General features: G+C 35.4%; 1 non-coding gene across 1 annotated transcript; it reads right to left on the reverse strand.

Annotated features, from left to right (window-relative positions):
- Nucleotides 1–4,299: 4,299 nt before the first annotated feature.
- Nucleotides 4,300–4,406, reverse strand: LOC113776572. The gene has a single exon (XR_003469058.1). It is a non-coding gene; the product is annotated as a small nucleolar RNA R71 (small nucleolar RNA).
- Nucleotides 4,407–7,642: the final 3,236 nt, after the last annotated feature.

Here is a 7,642-nt window from a genome sequence, read left to right on the forward strand (position 1 = left end):
GCAAAAATTAAAGAAAGCTATTGTAGTAAAATTGTAAATTTTTTCTCATATAAAGAATTTTCAACTGCTTATCATTATTTTCACACTGAAAAACTGATAACTTACTTTCATACTCGTTTTACCACACCTGCTGATGTCAAGTTGGAGGATCTTAGTTCTCAAAATCTGATCATTTTTATAATCATTTCCAATCTGTTGGTTCCTACTGATGGTCACAGGACTGATGCAAAAAAAATGAAACTTTACTTGTTTTATTACTTTGTTGAGAAAATTCTAATTGACTTTGATTTCATCATGTGTAGATTTCTGCTCAAATTTAGTACTGACAGTCGTACGAAACTTTCTTATAGAAAGTTTTTAACTCCAATTTTTGCTCATTCAAAATTCATTTCACTGGAGTATCCCAAAAAAAAACTTCCTCTTCTGTTTTCACCAAAACATATTTTGAGAAAAAAATATCAGATTTTTTGATGGCTACTGGTGTTATAAGGAAGCTATCTTGGAGTCTCGAACCAAAAGTCATTATAAAATCTCTATTACTCCCAAACCTTTCAAATAGCCTCGTCTTATTTCACCCTTTTCCATTCATTGTGGCTCGATTTAATTTGAATGTTACCATTAATGAATTTTGGTTGATATAAATGTTGATATCATTGATGTTCATTGATATTTTTTGATATTATTTTTCTATTGATATTGGCTGGTGATGATTGCTATTGATTGATTTTAATGTTAGTTGATGATGTTACTTTTGATGGCAATTACTTTCTGATTTATGATGACAAAAAGGGAGAGAAATTATTAAATAATTTTGAATTGGTTATGATTGTTATGTGGAAGGGGGAGTTTTTGATGAAATTATGTTGACTATGATGAAAATTACTTTGCTCATGGCTTTGCTCATGTTGGTACTGAATGATTTAGAATTGGTTATGGATGCTATGTGTCGGGGGAGTTTTTGCTCAAATTTTTTTTCAAAATATCATCCATTATTTTGTAATCATAAAAAAAAGGAAGAATGATGATCTTGATCTCTGATTTTTTGATATTCATAAAATAATTGGATAATTCAAACTAATATTTTTTCAATGAGAAAGCTTTTCAGCTCTAAAAAAATTTGATTCAAAAAGTAATTGAAAAAAAGAAAAAAGGAAGTCGAAAGCTGTCGGACGCTCACAATGACAACACCGGATGCCCGATAGATAGGGCAGGTATCGGACGATCATATCGCATGAAAAATATCATCACCGGATGTCCGAAAGAATTGAAATGATTTTTCAAACTCTCTGTCCGCTTTCGAACACGAGCATCAGAAGTATCGGACGTTTAATACTTCCAACGACTAGTTGACTCTTAAGCTACCTTCTATCCATTGAAAATTTTAATGAAGCACTTTCTTAGTCTCCCATAAATAGTGCATAGTCAGAAAATTCAAAATACCTTTTTTTTGCACACTGAGAATACAAAAGATCAAGAGTAGTTTTAGTAAGAAAATACTCTCTAAAGAACATTTGTACTCTTTGTGGTGTAAGATTATTTGTAAGCTTTTCATTGTGAGGGAATACTTCAATAGTGTAGTTTTATGAGGGTTATCCTGAGAGATTGTAAAATTTCTTAATTTGACCGAGTGAAATTTGAGGTAAGGAGGAAATGAGCCTTCATTTGTACACAAGATTGGTTTTATTTCATCAATTTGAAAAAGATTGTTTTGTGAATTGATCTTCGGGTTTAAGAGGAGTTTGGTAGTCAATTGGTTTGTAATTCTTCTCTTTTTATTTATTTATCATCTTGTGATCCTTAAATTGCATATCTCTTATACTTCTCTCAAGTGATATTGCTCATTTATTGATTGATTCATTGCATGATCATTTAGAAAAAAGGGTAAATTTAGTATTGAACAAAAAGTGCCCATAACCTAATCAACTTAATTCATCCCCTCTTAGGTTGTCTTCGGGTTTAACATACACACACATATATATAATTTCTTTAAAAGGGCCAATTTAGAACTACTAATTTAATTGCCTTTGACTTATAATTCATTCATAATTAATTTCTATGTTGAGTTTTTGGTTAATAGTTGGACTATTTGCTGATAAATGTTGATCGATCATTCCTTTTTCTTAGAATAGTTAGCCATAAATTATAAAACTCTGCGGTTTAGAAGCTAACTGAAGTGATGTTTCTTGGATCTCGACCATTGATGCTTGATATGTGTTTTCTCAGTATCTTGGCAACAGATAGATGAAGTGATAGCCATTGTCAGGAATTGGTGTTTGTTTGTTATTCTCATGTTTGATGACAAACATGGTCTAAGTGTGGGGGGAATTGATAGGTTGTATTTTTGTTATATATTTTATAATTAATTCCCTCCCATTATACTACCAAATGTTCATTAACCGGCAGATTTTATTTACTTTTGGGAATTTGTACTGTTCGTAGGAAGTTAGAGCAAAAAGTGATGGTACCAAGTTGTACACTTTCGGATTAGTGAAATTAATTTTGACGTTAGTTAGTAGAAGAGTTTGAGTAGTAAAAGGGAATAAGAGTCCAAACAGAGATTGTTTCCTTATTCGCTGGTCAAATGCGGCAGACTTGGAGTCAAATGAGGAGACTGCCTTTTTCTTCTTTTGGTAGCTTTTTCCAAAAAGGAATCAGAGGACCATAATAGAGGAACTTTTGACTTTTCCTTGTTATGATTCCTTCGGGTAGACAATTCAGAAAAAGGAACAATTAGTCATTCTTTGTAGTTTTGCTTTGTTCTTATTCCATCGAATTGAATCATCTCAATTGAGGACAATGTCCGTGACAAGTATTTCTGCGATTTTGCGTGGGATTTTCTCCACAGAGATGAACTAAATCTCTTCTTCTAGTCAAGGAACAATGGAAGTTTTGGTTCATTTAAAAATTATGAGATCGAGCTAATTTTATTTATTCCTTTTATTTACTGTTATTTGCATATTCTTTGATTGTAGTGCTTATGATTGTTTTATTAATTGAGTACCTTGGGTCCGGACGTTGAATTCATTTAGCAACCTAATGTCAATTAGAGCGTTGAATCCGTAATTGTTCAATTGCTCTAAAATAGTGGCAACTGGTATGATTAGATTTATGTTAGGAGAATATACCAGCTAATCTAAAATAACCCTAGTAGTATGTTATTTGGTTAGAATAGGGCTCCCCTAATACTGTAATGCAATTGGAGAATTAAATCTTACGGGCGTACCTAAGATTATTTCTCGATGAAAGTAGTGATTGACGGGCGTACATCAGTCATCGACATAGTAAGGAGGAGTTGACTGTCATCACTTGTTTAACAGTTATAACTTATTTAATTAGTTAATAATTGAAATTATCTCTGCATCGATGATCAATTAGTTGAATCATTATCGAAGTTATTTCTTGACTAAAGCCCGTCTAATACTGTTTGAGTTTTTACAGTTTGTCATTTAATTTTTATCTAAGTGTGATATTCAATTAGCATAGTTTATTGTTAATTTCCATAAAATCTCTCCATAACTTGAACTTTAGTAGAAACGAATTACTCCCAATCTCTATGGATTCAACCATACTTATCACTATTTACAGAAATTATATTTTATTTGAACAGATAATTATTATTGCACAGGCTCGACAATTTGTGAATTTTTTGCGCGATTGTCGGGGACTGGCGTTAGTTTATTTGTTTTCTTTTTGAGTTCATTTTCGTTTTAATTTTTTGGTGTCTTTTTTAGTTTATGCCTCGTTCCTCTCGTATAAGTGAATTAATTTTTTACCCTGAAATAGAGAAGACCGCGCATCGAATGCGAAAAGAAACCAGACAGCTTAGAGAAGAGCAATCTAGTGCTGCATCTCAGAGACTTGATCCAGAAATTAAATCAATAAGTTCGCTTGGCGATATTTCTAGTGATCCGGGTCGAGAAGAAGTCACTATGGCTAATGCACAGACACTAAGGGAGTTGGCTGCTCCTAATTTAAATCAGCAGCCCTTATGCATCACTTTTTCGATTTTAGATGATAACACCCCGTTTGAGTTAAAATTTGGCCTAATTCATCTTTTACAATCTTTTCATGGTTTGCCAGGTGAGGAATCTCATAAACACTTGCAAAGTTTGATGTTGTTTGCAATAGTATGAAACCCCCGAGAATTTCGGAAGAATAGATAAATATGAGTGCATTCCCCTTCTCTCTTAAGGATGCAACAAAAGACTGGTTGTATTACCTACCTCCAGGTAGTATCACCATTTGCGAGCAGCTGAAAAAAAAATTTTGGAAAAATATTTTCCTGCTTCCCAAACTGCAAGTCTGAGGAAGAAGATTTGTGGTATCAAACAACACCCAGGAGAGTCACTCTATGATTACTGGGAAAGATTCAAGAAGTTATGCATCAAATGTCCTCAACACCAAAAAAGTAAGCAATTGTTCATCCAGTAATTTTACGAGAGACTACTTTTCAGAGACAGGAGTATTATTGATACTGCAAATGGAGGGGCGTTGGTGAATAGGACTCCTCGAGAAGCATGGGAGTTGATCGAAGGGATGGCCGAGAACTCGCAGCAATTCGGTACAAGAGAGGATGTCCCGATACGCAGATTGAATGAGGTAGAAACATCTTCTATCCAACAGCAGTTATCTGAATTAACATCTTTTGTTAGGTAATTGGTTGTAGGAAATGCTCCACAAGCCAAAGTTTGTGGGATTTGCACTGCTATGGGTCATTCTACAGAGATGTGTCCAATGATTTCAGAAGAAAGTACGGAGCAAGTAAACATGGTTGGTCATGTGCTTGCGCCAAGAAAGCCATATGATCCGTACTCAAACACGTACAATCCTGACTGGAGAGATCACCCCAACCTCAACTATGGAGGAAATACACAATCAAATTTTGCACCGAATAAACAGCAAGGGTATCAACAGCAATACCAACCTCAGCAGCCACCACCTCCTCCTAACTCCGGCCCGTCTTTAGAAGAAATGATGAAGCAATTAATTGTTAGTCAACAAAAGACGGAATCTGACCTACAAAACATAAGAAATCAAATGGGTCAGATACAAGCGATGCAGAGTCATATAAGTCAGATGGCAATATCAATCAATCGCCTGAAATCCCAAATTTACGGCAAATTGCCGTCTCAACCTGAACTGAACTTGAAAAATGTAAGTGCAATGACCTTAAGAAGCAAGAAGAAAATTCAAGGCCTCGAACTCACGATTCCAAAGGACAAGGATGAAGAAAAGATCGAAAAAGAACTTGAGGAGGAAGATAGGAATAGCAAAAATCCAGTGGTACTCCTTAACCCAATCATTGAAGCTAAAACTAATCCGCCTCCCTTTCTTAGCAGGTGAGAGAAACTGAAGAAGCGGGACAAGGAGAAAGAGATCTTGGAGGTATTCCGCAAGATAGATATCAACCTTCCCCTTGCTAGATGCAATCAACCAAGTGCCAAAATAAGCTAAATTCTTGAAAAACTTGTGCATTAACCAAAAAAATTGAGAAGGGATGAACAGATTGTGGTAGGTGATAACGTCTCAGTGATTTTACAAAGAAAACTACAACCTAGATGCAGGGATCCAGGTATGTTTACTATTCCCTATAAGATTGGATATTTTAATATAAAAAATGTCATGCTAGATTTAGGGGTTTCTATTAACGTGATGCCTGCTAGATTTAGGAATTTCTGTTAATGTGATGCCTAAATCAATTTATGATTTCCAAAATTTAGGACCTTCGAAAGAAACAGGGATAATAATTCAATTGACTGATCGTACATTTGCTTATCCATATGGGGTAATTGAGGATGTTTTAGTGCAAGTAGATGGATTAATTTTTCCTACTGATTTTTCTATGCTTTATATTGATGATAGAAATGCTCCAAATCCATCACCTATTGTATTAGGAAGACCCTTTTTTAGTACTGCCCAATCTAAATTTGATGTTAGTAAGGGTACTCTTACAATGAAATTTGATGGAGAAGTAGTCCACTTTAACATTTTTTATACAATGAAACATCCTGTTAACTCTCATTTTGTGTTTGCCATTCATGCTACTAATCTCTCTGTGCAAGAATTTTTTGAGTTCGATTATAAGGGTAAATTCAAAATTGTTGCGAACAAATACCATGGGATGAAAGCACTTTGTGAGGTGAAAATGAGTAAAAAATTAAAGAAGATGGTTGCACTCAATGACTATTTGGATCCCAGAGGAATGTCACTGAATGCAAGAAAATCTGAATTACATCCAGATTGAGGAGTGGTGTTTAACATCTAGCCAAAAATGTTAAAGAAAGGCGCTTATTCAGAGGCAACCCAATTTATTTTAGTTGTTTGTTCAATTATATTTGATAGATTCAACATGTTTTCTTGAAGTTTTTCTAGATTTTTTGTTTTATTTTTCATTTTTTATGATTAGTAGGCCTCCCTCTGACATGATGCGTCCGCATCAATAGAACGTGTGGTAATGTGCAATTCCCAGGTGGTTCATCAGAAAGATTTCCACCCTCATGATGCGTCCGCGTCAAGTCGCCTGGAGAGCCCTTCCTTCAATCCAGAAGCGGACTGACTGATATGAGGCACCCGTGTCAATAGGATGCGTGATAACTTTTAATTCAACAGACCTCTATCAGAATGGTTGTCACCCTTATGACGTGCCTGCGTCAAGAGGGTGCATGGTAACTCTTAATTCACCAGTCATTCATCAGAAAGGTTCTTGCTTTCATGACATGCCCACGTCATGTTAAAAGGAAAGGTATGTTAAAAAAAAATAAATTAAAAATAAAAAAATTTCATTTAGTTTCAATTTTTAAATTTCAAACCCTAAATTTCAAGATAAATAATAAAAAAAATCCGAAAACTATTTTTCTTTTTCTTCTTTCTTTCTTCTTCCTCCCTTGTTTTCCCCCTTTCTCCCTTTTTGGCCGAAACTCCCCAACCGCCGCCGCACCCTTCACCCACCAACTCTCTCCCGCCTCCCGCAACTCCCGACGCCGAACGACGCTGGCCACCGCTACTCTGCTGCTCCACGACCCACGACCATGTCATAACCGCCGCTGTCACATCTCCAGCCTCACTGTCGCTCCATGTACGCCGCCACACACACATACACACACACTCTCTCTCCATTGTCGTCGCTTCCCATCCAAGTTGCACGACACCGAAGCCGCCACCGCCTTCATCATCTCTCTCTCTTTTTCCTTCGCTAGCTTCACTCCACCGTTTCCACCTATTCCATAGCCACTCGAGAAGGAAGTTTCGTTGTTCGAATTGCTTTATTTGCTTTATTATTTCTATTGAGGATAATGTCAGATTTAGGTGTGGAGGGGGAGAGGAGCTGTGGCACAACTAGTATTTTTAGTTTTTAGGTATTTTTCCTTTATTTCTTGTTATTTGTTCTATTTTTCTTTTTTTTTCTTTTTACTTTGATTAGTGATCAGCACTTCTATGACTACCCAGGATTGATGATGGTTGGTTGACTCTAATTCTCCTATTGTCAAGTCTTAGTAGTAAAAATGTATAAAGTTAATTTGGTTGAGTCCAAAAATATCTCTTTGATCAATATCGAAAATTTTGTGACTCTTATAATTTTTGGTTAACTTTCTAGGCATAAGGAGTAATTTTTGGCATTTTCAAGTGAATTTGTCCAATTATT

Source organism: Coffea eugenioides, chromosome 6 (genome assembly GCF_003713205.1).
Source record: "Coffea eugenioides isolate CCC68of chromosome 6, Ceug_1.0, whole genome shotgun sequence".
Taxonomy (NCBI): domain Eukaryota; kingdom Viridiplantae; phylum Streptophyta; class Magnoliopsida; order Gentianales; family Rubiaceae; genus Coffea; species Coffea eugenioides.